The sequence below is a fragment of the Ascaphus truei genome, chromosome 2 (genome assembly GCF_040206685.1).
Source record: "Ascaphus truei isolate aAscTru1 chromosome 2, aAscTru1.hap1, whole genome shotgun sequence".
NCBI classification, from domain to species: domain Eukaryota; kingdom Metazoa; phylum Chordata; class Amphibia; order Anura; family Ascaphidae; genus Ascaphus; species Ascaphus truei.
Genome location: NC_134484.1, coordinates 72,717,151 through 72,732,374, shown reverse-complemented (window position 1 = coordinate 72,732,374; position 15,224 = coordinate 72,717,151).

Here is a 15,224-nt window from a genome sequence, read left to right as displayed (position 1 = left end):
CATGCCACGATCAAAAGAAATCTCTGAGGACCTCAAAAAAAGCAGTTTTTTATTCTCATGAGTCTAGAAAGGGTTACACAACCATTTCTAAGGATTTGGGGCTCCACTAATCCACTGTCATACAAATGTTGAAAGTTCAAGATCATAGTCATTTTACCCAGGAGCGTTCGTCCTATCAATATCTCTCCAAAAACAAACCAGCAAATCATCCAGGAAGTCACAAAGAACCCCAGAGTACTATCCAAGGATCTGTAGGTCACTCTCGCTTTGGTTAATGTGAGTGTTCATGACTCAACTATCAGAAAAAGACTAAACAAGAAAGGTGCTCATAGAAGGATAGTCAGGAGGAAACCACTGCTCTCTAAAAAAACATTGCTGCCCCTCTGAAGTTTGCCAAAGAGCACATGGATGAGCTACAAGAGTTCTGGAACAATGTTCTCTGGACAGACAAGTCAAATGTAGAACTTTTTGGCCTCAATGAGAAACGTTATATTTGGAAAAAGCAAAACTGCATTAGAACAGAAGAACCTCATCCCAACCGTCAAGCATGGTGTGGGGAGTGTGATGGTTTGGGGCTGCTATGCTACCTCAAGACCTGGATGGCTTGCAATCCTTGACACAAATTAATGAACACACAGCCCCTGCAAGCTCTAACCCCAGAACCCACCACATCATGAGCATGGCCAAATGTATACTATTGAGACCATTCTCCCTCCACTGAAGAGGTAAATGAGACTTTTCACAGGTAGTGTTAGAACCTGCATACTGGTCATGCCGCGACGTGGCTCCAGGCTTGTAACGCTTTGGCCAAAAGGTATAACTAAATTACCCATACACATGAGAATACTAACATTTAAGTATGAATTTTGTCACATTGGATGTAGCATTGGGTATATTTGTCTTTTGTTGTTATCATTGACACAACCATGAATTCTGCATTGTATGAGAAGATTCTAGAGGAGAATGTCAGGTCTCTCCTCTCTCTCTCTCTCTCTCTCTCTCTCTCTCTCTCTCGCAGAATACACACATTTTTCTGGCTACTTTAAGTGTATTTAAACTCTTTTATTCTGAAAAAAAGCATAAAGAAATACAAAATAAGTATTATAAATTGAGGTGATTCAGAAAACCCTTTGGACAGAGGTATGTTCTACTGAGAATGACACGCAGAAGAGCCCTTCTGGAATATTGCTGTCAACTCCAGCTTCATCTGATCTAAACTAGCTATCCACTAGCATGTTTGAGTTATAAATAGCGTGTCCAAATGACCTTTGCATTTCATAAAGTTATTACTCTATACAAATGCCTCAAGGCAACTTTGAAATCAACAGAAAGACTGGTTTGTTTTTGCTTTGTTCTTCTGTACATACTGTTGCCTTTTTAGGGGGTTGTGCTTTAACAAGAAATACTTCTTTAGAAATATAATAAAATAACTTATAAAGCACTGAGTAAAGAATTGTTAAAATTAATAATATTGATAAAAATAACTTTATTTATATAGCACTTTTCTCCCTCTTCAACTTGTTACATTGGCAGTTCCATCAAGATGAACTAAAATCAGTCTTATGTTTAAGAGGTAAATAAATGTAGGTGATTGGAGCATTTTTAGAAAAGTCATAAAAGTATTTTAATTAAAAAAAATAAAAAATAAACTTTTAATGCTTCCGTGGTACACACATATGTAATTTATTCTCTACTTGTGTACTAGCTTGACTATTTACCCATGATTATTTCTACCTTTTTAAATATATGTACAGTCTAGCTCCATGATTCTAAAGTGCAATGCATTCTAGTGAAGACACAGACAAAGATTCATTGAGGTCTGATACGGGTAATCACACCGCATTCCCCTCGTAACTGGCAATCAAATCAATGGCAGTCAACGTGGGATCGAGGTGTGATAACTGGTTTCACAACGTAGTGAATTCCAGCGATAGTATTGTAAATTTACTTGTAACTTCTGTCGTTCATTCATTTTTCTATTAAATAAACAAACATGACTTTCAATACATATTTGTTCAGATGCAGGGTGCAGGGATGCAGGGAACTAGAGATGTATGAATGTCTTCAAAAGTGCTCCATGTAACTTTTTAGCCAAAAAATTGCACTATGTAAAGGTTAATGTGAGTGACCAGCAAATACACTTACATTATCTTTGTCAAATATTTTATACGCCCTTTGTTTTGCAATAAAAGGGTACTTCAGTGTAGCCCAGGTCCCCTTGAAGCCCCAGAGACCCCCCTCCGTGCGCGCCGAGCGGTCGCGGGTGCCGTCGGAGGCAGCGACGGACTCGCCGGCACACAGCAAAGGTGGGGGCCAGAGCAGGGAGTGTTCCGTGCCTCGGGAGGCTCTGGGGCACACCCGGCTAGCGGGGGCCGCCATTGAATACGCACGTGCATGCGCAGTGATCGCGCATGCGTAGATGAGGCTACGGAGCTGCGGCGGCCATTATACAGTCGCGCATGCGCAGTGGAATCGCGCACGCGGCCCCAATGTTACAGAGGCCTCCACGGGACTACAATTCCCCTGAGGCCAAGGGAGGCAGGCACCAGGTGCCTCATAGCGACCAATGGAAGCCCAAGATTCTCGGGAGGGGAAGATAGATACTTTTCGTGGGCTGGCAGTGGGAGCTGGGTGAGTGAGGGTGCAGGGGAGCAGTAGCTCCTTGCACTAGGCCAGTTAACCCCATAGGCCCCAGATACAGTTACCCTTGCCCCCAGTTTGTGGTTGCTTCAGGGACAGGCCTTAAGGAAGGAGATCTGCCCCTTTAGCTGTTTGGTTAGTAAAGGAAGCACTCGGTGGCGCGCAGCCTGATTCCTGGGTCTGAGATCAGAGGCTCAGTTATATAGAGACTATCCTTACGGAGGCCACGCCAAGCAGCGACTGTGGCCTGCCGGCTGCAGACGGATCCCCGCCAAGGTACAGACGGTGCGGAGCCGTGGTGATATTATCCATGCTGGAATTCACCCCACGCGTAGGAGGACGTCTCATCGGATCAGGCGGATCCACTTCAGTTGTATTGCGGTACCCGTGGCTGGAGCCACGGGCAGGTATCTATGAGAGTGCACCAACACGACAAGGGATAGCGCTATCTCCAACACACGTGGGTGGGTTTGGACATAGGGTACTCTGGGGAATACTTATGTTGATGTGTGCACCCGGTGCACTTCCATGTGTGTGTTATATGCATCTTGCTGTGTGGTACAGGTTACCAAAGTTATAAGTAGTAGCAATAGTAAAACAGTTGTTAGCAAACACTGTGTGCGTGTCTTATTATTGTGGTTCCTGTAAGAGGACCATCCCACGCCGGTGGGAACCCTTATAGGTGGAGGTGCTGTGTACGACGAATCAGGTAACCCCAGGCTCCCAGTTAGCGGAGGCTCAGATCTCCTGGAGCCCACAGGTGTGTGCAGTACCCGTAGTCACTCTAGAGCGTAGGAAAGAGAGCTACATCAGTATTAAGTGATACCTTTTATATTTGGACTAACAATAGATACTATAAGGCCTCGTCCTCTCTGCTCGCTGCGCGGCGTGAACAAGATACGGCCCTCAATGAGTCCGCCGCCAGTCACTGCTTGTGTGCGCCTGCAGAAAGCGCGATGCGCGGCCACCTTTGCCAAAAGACAAGACATTTGTCTTTTGGCACGGCGGCCGAGTGATGGCTATGTCACGGCAGCGGTTCAGCCAATGAGGGCGAAACAGCTGCGTGATATCATGGCCGCGCCACCACCATTCCCCCCCTGTCGCGATCTCCTGTTCTTCTCTGGACGCGCAACCACAGACCACAGATTGCAGCTCAAACTGGTGCACGCGCCGCCAGGCGCTCCGATGCGTACCTGTACGCAGTAACTGGAGCCGTAGCCTATGACAAGCTTTCAAGAGTTTTCCTCTCTTCCTCAGGTCCTCACAATACTGATTTACAGAGGTTCCATGAGCTTTACACAGATGGCTATCTTGTTTTTCTTGTTTTCCACCTGGGGCAGATGATGCAGAGAAGTAATAAACAGACAGGGCAATACATGGATGAAAGGGACAGTGAGACCATACATCTATCAGTAGTGTGCCGGGGCGTCCTTGAGTTCGTGCAGGCTGGGCATACGTGCAGATGGGCACAGGAGTTTTGTAGTTTAGAAAACAAACATTCTTTATTTGCAAATCTTTACGGTTACATCTCTTTCTCAGCTGCATGCTTGCAGTGCTGAGGAGACATTACTTTTGAAACTGGTTGCATTTAACACAGGTCATTTATAAACTTGCTCTTAGTAGCTTCCTGTAATCCTCCCTTTCCAGGGTCCCAGCTGGGGGTCCCTTTTCTCTCTCTGTACGCAATCCTATGACACAGGGGAAACATGTGGTAATGCTTCTTGCTGACACTGTGCTCCATCACTTTAGCATCCTGCCCAAAGCACAGGGCAATAACTAGTACTATGACCAGAGCAATAACCCCAGCAGGGACTGGCATCTGATCAGGCTTGTGGCTGTAGACAGTGCAGCTCTCTTGTGATAACATGTTCTTCTTTGGTTTCTTTCCTAGGGCCTTAGGGGTCTATGCACTAAGCAGCGGAAAATTGCATTCGCCAGGGTTTGAATTCGCCATGTTTTTGGCGTGTTAACCTCGCTGTATGCAGGAAGGGCCGAATCCCTGGCGAATGAATGAAATAATGGCGAGTAACCTGTGGCGAGACAGGCTGCCTAGCGAGAAGCTGCTGAGAAGCCGTCCCCTGCCGAGATGTGTCTGCAGCGAGAGAGAGACGCTGCTCTCTCTGCGCAAACATCGGCACATTAAAAATGATTTAAAATACAATTTTATTCATAGTGTACATGTGCAGGGGGCCTCCGGAGCTGAACCGCATTGGTTTCAGGTCCAGGGACCCCCTGCTTCCCGAGATACAGGCCATTTATGAGGTGCCGGTATCCCTCTGCTTTTAAATGTCCCGATCACGTGACCGCGGAATGTAAACAAAGCAGAGGGATACCGGCACCCCCTAAAGGGGCCTGTATCTCGGGAAGCAGGGGGTCCCCGGACCTAAAACCAAAGCGGTTCAGCTCCGGAGACCCTCTGCACATCTACAGTATGAATAAAACATCCATATCAATAAACACTCATTCCTTACCTTTGCGACTATGTGCTATGGTAACGAAGCAGCATGAATATATTTTTAATAATAGTGTACAGTGAGCAGGGGGTCCCCTGAGCGGAACCGCATTGCTTTGTGGACCAGGGACCCCTTGCTTCCCGAGTTACAAGCCCCGGTATGTGTCATCGGGTGGCAGTGTCGCCGCCATCTTTATAGCGTCCCATACGCGACGTGCCCGCTATAAATATGGCGGCGACACTGGCACCGGTGCCCCAAACCGGGGCCTGTAACCCGGGAAGCAGGGGGTCCCTGAGCCAGAAATCAATGCGGTTCAGCTCAGGAGACCCCCTGCACCCGCACAATATTATTAAAATACATAAATGCTGCTTCATTACCATAGCGGATAGCCGCTAAGTCAATGAAGGGGTTAAGGCATAATAGCATGTTTATTGGGGAAAATTGCCCCCAATAAACATTGCAATAAACAACATACACCCCCTGTGTATTTAAAATACATAAAGAACAATCAATTCAGACAAATGGTCTCATTTGAAATAAATTATCAAAAAACAGATTACTTGGGTTAAACAAAGACCTTCAATTTTGGAAAGGCAGATTTTAATAAACTGAGGTGTAATCTAGTAGTAATACAATGGGATGAGGTTTTTGCAGGGGAAAATGTAGAAGATAAATGGGCAGTCTTTAAAACATTGTTACAAAAGCACACTTATCAGTGTATACCCTTGGGTAATAAGTATAAAAGAAATAAGTAAAAACCAATGTGGCTAAATAAACAGGTAGGGGAGGAAATGGACAAGAAGAGGAAGGCGTTTAGATTCTTTAATTCAGAAGGGACAGAGACATCGTATCAGAATTATAAGGAATGTAACAAAAATTGCAAAAGGGCAATCAAATTAGCAAAAATGGATAATGAAAAAAGGATTGCAATAGAAAGTAAGGTCAACCCTAAAAAAATCTTTAAGTACCTTAATAGCAAAAAAATGAGAAAAGAAAATATAGGACCCTTTCAGTGTGAGATGGGTAGGCAGATTATTGGAGATAAGGAAAAAGCTGAGGTATTAAACAAATTATTTGCCTCTGTGTTTACCAGGGAAGAATCAAGTACAATAGTAGTGCCGCAGGAGGAAGCCACAACCTCCATATTAATGAACAATTGGTTAACTGAGGAAGATGTTCATAAGCGACTTGAAAAAATTAAAGTAAATAAGGCACCTGGCCCCGATGGCATACATCCAAGAGTTCTCAAGGAGTTAAGCTCAGTAATAGCAAAACCATTATATTAATATTCAAGGACTCAATTTCCACAGGCTCAGTACCACAAGATTGGCGTAAAGCAGATGTGGTGCCTATATTTAAGAAGGGAGCTAGATCACAACCGGGAAATTACAGACCTGTAAGCCTGACTTCAATAGTAGGGAAACTACTTGAAGGTTTAATACGGGATAATATTCAGGAATACCTAATGGAAAACAAAATTATTAGTAATAGTCAGCATGGATTTATGAAGGATAGATCTTGCCAAACTAACCTTATTTGTTTCTTTGAGGAGGTAAGTAGGAATTTAGACCAGGGTAATACAGTTGATGTGGTCTACTTAGATTTTGCAAAGGCTTTTGAGACGGTTTCACACAAGAGGTTGGTGTACAAAATAAAGAAAGTTGGACTCAGTTATAATATATGCACCTGGATTGAAAACTGGTTAAAGTACAGACAACAGAGGGTTGTCATAAATGGAACTTTTTCAGGTTGGGCTAAAGTTGTGAGTGGAGTACCTCAGGGATTGGTACTGGGACCCCTGCTTTTTAACTTGTTTATTAATGACCTTGAGGTTGGGATTGAGAGCAAAGTCTCCATCTTTGCTTATGATACTAAATTGTGTAAGGTAATAGAATCTGAGCAGGATTTAATTTCTCTTCAGAAGGACTTGGAGAGACTGGAAACGTGGGCAGGTAAATGGCAGATGAGGTTTAATACAGATAAATGTAAGGTTATGCATTTGGGATACAAGAATAAACAGGCGACTTACAAATTAAATGGAGATATATTAGGGAATCCTTGATGGAGAAGGATTTAGGAGTGCTTGTAGACAGCAGGCTTAGCAATAGTGCCCAATGTCATGCAGTAGCTGCAAAGGCAAACAAGATCTTATCTTGCATCAAACAGGCAATGGATGGAAGGGAAGTAAACATAATTATGCCCCTTTACAAAGCATTAGTAAGACCACACCTTGAATATGGAGTACAATTTTGGGCACCAATCCTAAGAAAAGACATTATGGAACTAGAGAGAGTGCAGAGAAGAGCCACCAAATTAATAAAGGGGATGGACATTCTAACTTATGAGGAGAGGCTAGCTAAATTAGATTTATTTACATTAGAAAAGAGGCGTCTAAGAGGGGATACGATAACCAGTGGTTGACAAATCACCAAAAAATCTACTCGCCACACAAAAAAATCTACTCGCCACCTAGTACCAAACGTGTGCTGTTTGGGCCAACATTTACTCGCCCGGGGGTTAAATCCACTCGCCCGGGGCGAGCAAATGTATAGGTTTGTCGAACACTGACGATAACTATATACAAAAATATTCAGGAACAATACAAGGAGCTTTCAAAAGAACTATTCATCCCACGGGCAGTACTAAGGACTCGGGGCCATCCCTTAAGGTTGGAGGAAAGGAAATTTCACCAGCAACAAAGGAAAGGGTTCTTTACAGTAAGGGCAGTTAAAATGTGGAATTCATTACCCATGGAGACTGTGATGGCAGGTACAATAGATTTGTTCAAAAAAAGGTTGGACATCTTTTTAGATGGGAAAGGTATACAGGGATATACCAAATAAGTATACATGGGAAGGATGTTGATCCAGGGATTAATCCGATTGCCAATTCTTGGAGTCAGGAAGGAATTAATTTTTCCCCTTAATGGGGTTTTTTGTTTGCCTTCCTCTGGATAAATAAGTAAGTATAGATATAGGATAAAGTATCTGTTGTCTAAATTTAGCATAGGTTGAACTTGATGGACGGAAGTCTTTTTTCAACCTCATCTACTATGTAACTATGTAATACAATAAATACATATAGCACTCACCCATGTCCGGCTGCCACGATGAAGGCCATCCTCATCTTCATCCTGCCCATGCCCCTACGGGTCCGCGGTGCCCCCACAAATGTGGGGCCACCGGTTCTTCCCCGCACACTACGGGTCCACGGTGCCCCCACAGATGTGAGGCCACCGGTTCTTCCCCGCAGACTATGGGTCCGCGGTGCCCCCACAGATGTGGGGCCACCGGTTCTTACCCGTAGGTGTCCCCCGTGGACCACGCAGCCTGATACCCGTGAGATACCCGAGGATACCGCAGGTGGTCTCCAGAGGTCTCACGCAGAACCAAAAGGAACAAACCCTGAATGTAAAATAAATATCCTGACCTATACATTCAATACATCAATCCCGCCCCCAACACCTACAGTACAATAATGTGCAAAATAACTATTATCCAGATAGGGATAATAGATTATTTGCCCATTATTAAACACATTAACTAGCATATTAAAATAAATAAAGTACTACAGACCTCATCAATAAGAAGCCCCCATCGCCAGCAAAATCCTTGTCTTCCGTTGCCCACAAAATACATAGCCAATACATTGCAATTACATTCAGATATCATATCTGTATTGTATGTGTTAGGGGGGGGTTATTTCTTTATAAGTATGTATGTGTTTTGACATTAATTGGGGGGGGGGCACAGAAATGGTACTGCAGGCCTGCGGGTAACACCCGAGGGCCCCCGCCGGCCTATAGTATCATTGATGTGCATATATGTGTATGTTAGGGGGGTATAGGGGTTGTTGGGGTAATATATATATATATATATATATATATATATATATATATATATATTTATTTATTTAGTGTGGGGCTGTTGTGAGTGTTTTTTTTTATTGTGAGTAGCGGGGGTGGGTGAAGGGGGTATTTGGCCCCAACGGTGGTTTTTAGGGCTTGCGGGTGGGTAGCGGGAGGGCTTAACCCCTTCATGACCGCAGCGTTATTAACCGCTACGGTCGTGAAGGGGTTAAGTGCACCCGCAACCCCCCCTCCCCCCCGCAAGCCCTAAACAAGCAACAAGGCCCAAATACCCCCTTCACTCACCCCCGCTACCCACAATAAACCTGGCACGGCGGGTTAACCCCTTCATTGCCTTAGCGGTTAGCCGCTAAGGTAATGAAGTGGGCTTTACATGCATTTTTCTTGCCTCGGATGCATGCCGGGGGGCTCCGGTGCTGGTATTAATGGTATCAGCTCCGGAGACCCCTGGCATCAATCCCAGGCAGGAAAAAGGCCTGAGTTTTTCTAAGTGCCGATCCACCGCTCATCCGCAGCCTCTCTCCAGCAACTTGACTACTTTTTGTGGCGTGCCGAATTCGCCTGAAAAACGCCATTCTAGAGTGGCGCAAAGCTACTCGCCACTACTCGCCACTACTAGAATTGAGCGTGGTTGGAAAAATGGCTAGTTGCGGCGCAAAGTGCGTTTTCGCCTCGCCGATGGCGGAAAAAAATAAACCGCCAAACACATTGGCGGTATTTTTGATTTTCACCAAGTTTTCGCCCCTTACTGAATAGGGGTATGCATTTTTGGCGTGAAACGGGCGAGAAGTGCCTTTCCGCCGCTTACTGCATGACCCCCTTAGTTGTGAAAGACACTTCCCTGTTCTACTTTAGCGCTCTATATTAAGGGCCTCACTATAAGGGATACTCCTCTGTTCTGCTTCAGCACGTATAATAAGGGCCTCACCAGTGTCAGATTTCCCATTAGGCCCGGGCCTAAGGCAGAAAAATTTTGGGGCGGCAAAAATGTCCGCCCTCATTTGCATTTGCCAAGCTCTCGGCCTATCCGACCTAATGGGAAGGGACTTACCTGTGCCAGCCGCCTCCATTCTGCGGCTCTACTTCTCCTTAAAAATCGACGGCACATGGCGCTTCGTTGCCATGGTAACGTGACGCCATGTGACATCATGGTGGCGTCCGCGGCATAGTTTGACGCTGGATTCTGAAAGGAAAGCAGGGCGGCAGACACAGGCAAGTGCTTAAGGGCGGTGGGCCTCCCTATAAGGGACACTTCCCTTTTAGGCCGTGGTCCCAGTGCCTTCTGCAGCGCACCCCTCGGGGTGCACTGCGCGAACAAGCGCCGCCCCTCAATGGGGCTTGGCCCAGTATGTACCTTCGCATGGAATGTGCAGCCGTACGACAAGTTTTTCCATAGACATTAAAATTGTATTTACAATTTGCGACGGAGGGGTGGCCAAGCCCCTGCCGGCGGTTCAGCCAATGAGGGCAAACCAGCCGCGTGAGGTAATGGCCACGCCCCCGTGACAATCTCCTGCTTCTTCTCCCAGATCGCGGTGAAGCGCTGTGCATGCGCCGGCCCCCCCGCTACACTGCTACAGTGCACACTGGGACCGCGGCCTTAAAGCCCGTAATATAGTCCGCGCGCGGCACGTATAATTGTCTGTGTCCTAGCCTGGCCTGCTATACTTCGGCCACGCGCGCAAGACAGTGAGCGGTGGCGCGGCAGAGTACAGCAAAGATGTGAAAATGTATATATTTGTGCTGCTGCCGCGCCACGTGACTCTGCCAAGCCAATTGCAGGGCGGCTGGGATAGGCTGGAGGGGGGGGGGGTTCCCAGGGGCAGGAGGAGCACGCAACTCACCCTGCCTCGCCAGCATACAGAGCGCTTTGTGCGCAGTTCCCACATCGAGAATTCACACACAGGCACAACTCAAACTGGGCAGCCCTCTTTGCTGCGGCAGCAGCCTTGAATCTGTTGTAAAAACTGTGCAGGCTGTGGCTGTGTGTGAAGCCAAGTGTGACGTCTTAGCCACGCCCACTTGTCGCTCACAGCCCAGCCCTGTATCCACAGAAAGTGTGCTGCACGTGCAAGTGCATTAGCACGCACGCACATACGCGCCAACTATAAAACGGGCCTTAAGGGCCTCGCTACAAGGGACACTTCCCTGTACTGTAAAACAATAACAATGGTTCCTATCTCAACCCAACTACTCTCAGCCTAGATCCATACTTGATCTTTGCTTTCAGCCTCTCTCTGTCTTTAACTCTCCTGGAATCCTCCTGCTCTTTTCTCTGTGTCACTCCTATAACCCCCCCACCCCATCCCCTCCTGTCTCTGGGCAAGAAAGGGGCGGAGCTAAGCTCCTGCCTGGTCATATGCAGAAAAGTATCTCAAGGGCAAATGCTTAGAATCTCCTTTAACCCCAATAGGGAGGAGGGTTACATATATTTGTGACTGGTTGTGCTATCTTGGCAAATGTTTGCAGCGTGTAGTGTTGCATGCCATTCACAGCGTCCTTGAGTTCGTTATGAAGTTTTCTATTGACTGACGTCAATCTGAGGTTTGGCCGTTGCCAGAATGCAAGGATGGGAGGTTTGGGGAAGATGTCTTAATGTTTTGTAGCCCTCTTTCCTACTGACATAGAAAGACTACTAATGCTGTGTGTACCTGTTGGCTCAGTGAGATCTGGGCCTCTGCTAGCTGGGAGCCTGGGGCAACAATATGTACTTGGCAGCGCCTCCACTTGCCCAGGATCCCCAATTAGTAAGATCCCCCTGGACAAGAATAACAATGGTATCCTATATAGTATAACGGTTTACTATAAGTGAATGCAAAACATGAACATACACACATATGTATATATAACCACCATGCAAGCAGATATGGCAATACAATAATATAACACCTGTGGCTTTGCCACCTCCACCTTGGAGTAACGTCTCTTCCCACGACCGCGTGTACCCCACACCGTGTCCAATGTACCGGACCAGTCCCTTGGTCACTCAACCCTCAGTGTCCCCAAAGAACCCTCCCCCAAGGCGGGATCAGCGCCTGCAGGTACCGGTGTTGGTGCACTTAGTATAATACCTTCCGTCTCCTCCAGCAGCCGGTAACTGTACTTCGCAAAGGATCCGCCGATCCAGCGTAGTCTCCCATGAGTCTTTACTTGAGTCCAGCAGCTTGATCCCAAACCACCACTCTCAAAGCAGTCCACTTGTCCCCGAAGGGTGCTTGGGCGGAAGTGGCTTTACGAGCCGTGTCCTCGGGGTAGATTTTGAGAAGGTTGTTAAGGACCTTCGCTTTGCAGGAGTAGCCTTCCACAAATCTTCGGTAATACCCGCAAAACCCCAGGAATGAACGTAATTCCATGACGTTATTGGGTCGCGGCCAATTCACCACTGCTTCTATCTTTCCGGGGTCAGTAGATATTCCCTTGGCAGAGACAATGTGACCCACGTAAGTCACCAAGGTGTGGCAAAACTGACACTTATCCTTGGACAGCTTGAGTCCTTCGGCACTGAGTCGATCCAGCACTTTTTTTTTTTTTTTCAACTTTATTTTTATTAGTTTTTTGTGCATACACATCATAGCGTACAGAATATTGACAAGTGTTTCAGGTATACACCAAACTTACGGAAACAAATTACGAAGAACAGACGGACATTGGGGGGACCACAGGACAGGACAAAGACCGACTGACAACATCTAGGGACAGGGCTAAAAGGGGAAGGATGGCGGGGAGGGGGGGGGTAAGGATGGGGGGGGCGGCCTGGGAGAATCGCTGTTCCCTCGTTTCTCAGGAGTCCTGCACCACAACTGCCGTTGCTCTGCTCCAGTCCACCTCACAAAGGAGCCTAAACCCGGTTCACCTCGTTTTTCCGATGATCAATAAATCGGTCCACCGCTATACCTCGGGGGGAGCCCTACTGTCAGATCGTCCCATCAAGCTCCCAGCCCGACATCCAAGGAGAGCCCACCTATCTCTATCAAAGCCATATTGTGGCCTCATTCATCCCCTGAATATCAGTCTGAGCAAGCCATAATGACCACACTTTTTCAAATTTGTCGGCTGAGTCGTTAACTAAACTCGTTAACTTCTCCATTCTGCAAATGAACCAAATTCTGTTTCTGATTTTATCAATAGACGGAATCGCATTCTGATTCCACAGTGCTGCGGTCTCGCACCTCATAGCGGTAGCAAAATGTGCTATCAGCTTGTTACCCGATCTAGATACCTCATTTGTAGGTTTACCTAATAAAAATAGCCACGGGTCCAGCTGGATGTTGAGCCCTAAAAAGATCCTCTGCAGCCAATCTCGGATCTGGGTCCAGACCGGCACTAATCTCGGGCAAGACCACAGCATGTGCACCAGATCCCCCTGTTCCCCGCACTGCCTGGGGCAGAGCGGGGAAGCACCCCGGACGAATTTAGCTAATCTGATTGGGGTGAGATACCACCTTAATAATACCTTATATGAGTTCTCCTTCAATGTCGTGCATATGGAGCTTGAGGCCGCGGCTTTAAACACCGCGGCCCAGTCCTCGTCCTCTAGTTGAGCCTGGAGATCCTCTTCCCATTGTGCCATGAAACGGGGTTTGACTGTCCTGTCTGAGTCAGTATTCACCACCTCTCTGTACAAGGCAGAGATCAGTCCCCGCGTGTCGGCTCCGCGCACGCAGAGCTGTTCGAATTTAGTCAACGGTGGTCTCACCGGGTGTGCGTTATAGAATGCCCGAACCTGGAGGTACCTCATGAAATCAGTGTTAGGTATGTCCGTTTCTGACTGTAATAGTTCAAAAGATTTGATCTTGCCCTTAACCTCCAGGTCCTTCAATCGACTAATCCCTAATTGCCGCCAGCGCGGGAAGCATTTTTCTGCCAGCCCAGGAGCAAAGTCCGGGTTGCCATATAAAGGAGCCATCAGTGTGTGTTTGGAGGTCAAAGAGCAGCTACTTTTAGAAGCCTCCCAGACCGAGAGTGAGTTGCGCACAGAGGACAGAGAAATGAGCACATCCTTCACCCGTGTCCTCGGGTACCAGATCAGGTCCCTGAGCTCCAGTGGGGCGCACACCTCCCTCTCCAGTGCCACCCACCTCCTGAGCCCCGGGTCCCCATGCCACTGCGTGATTTGGCACAATTGTGCCGCTTTATAGTAGGATATGACGCTCGGAACTGCCAGGCCGCCAGCTTCCTTAGCTTTCTGCATAATTTTTACTTTAATCCGTGGTTTTTTATCTTTCCAAATAAATTGAGAAATAGCTTTTTGGAGCCCTGCAATGTCTGCTCTAACCACGGCAACTGGGAGAGTTTGGAACAGATATAGAATTCGGGGAAGGATGTTCATCTTGACACTATAGATCCTCCCCAACCAAGAAATACCATATGCCTTCCACTCCTGTAGCTCTTTTTTGAGAGTCCTCAACAGTTTGGGATAATTTGCCGAATATAAGGAGCTCGTCTTTTTGGTGATCTGCACTCCTAGGTATTTCATGGAGGAGGGGCGCCATCTAAACTCAAAGTTGAGTTCTATCAGCTTCTCCATTTCTCTTGGCATGTAAAGGCTTAGGGCCTCTGATTTAGATTGATTTATTTTGAAACCAGAGATCTGGGCAAAACGCTCTAGAAGCTCGAACAGATTGGGCAACGAGATGAGCGGCTTGGCAAGGGTTAGAATGATATCATCCGCGTACAGAGCCACTTTGTGCTCCTGCGAATGGATCTGTACCCCAGAGATATCAGCGTTGTTCCGAATTTGTGCTGCGAGTGGTTCGATGCATAAGGCGAATAGCAGGGGCGAAAGCGGACATCCCTGTCTCGTACCACTTTGAATTGGGAATAGTTCCGAGGGGAATCCCTGGTGAACCACCCTGGCTGAAGGTGCCGTGTATAATGCCTTAACAGCCTGTTGGAATATGCCTCCAAACCCAAATGCGCCAAGCGTGGACTCCAGGTATGGCCAATCAATCCTGTCAAAGGTCTTTTCCGCATCTAAGCTTAGGGCTATACCCCGAATCTCGTTGGCTCCCATAAAGTCTATTATATCCACTATTCTCCTAGTATTGTCGGCCGCTTGTCTACCTCTAATGAAGCCAACTTGATCCGGGTGGATGAGCCCTGGCAGGATTATATTTAATCTATTGGCCAGTAATTTAGAGTAGATTTTTACATCTGTGTTAATTAATGATATTGGCCGATAACTTTGGCAGCTAGTGGGATCTTTGTCCTCTTTATGGATTACTGAAATCGACGCCTGGAGCATCTGTCCCGGGAAGGGCTCC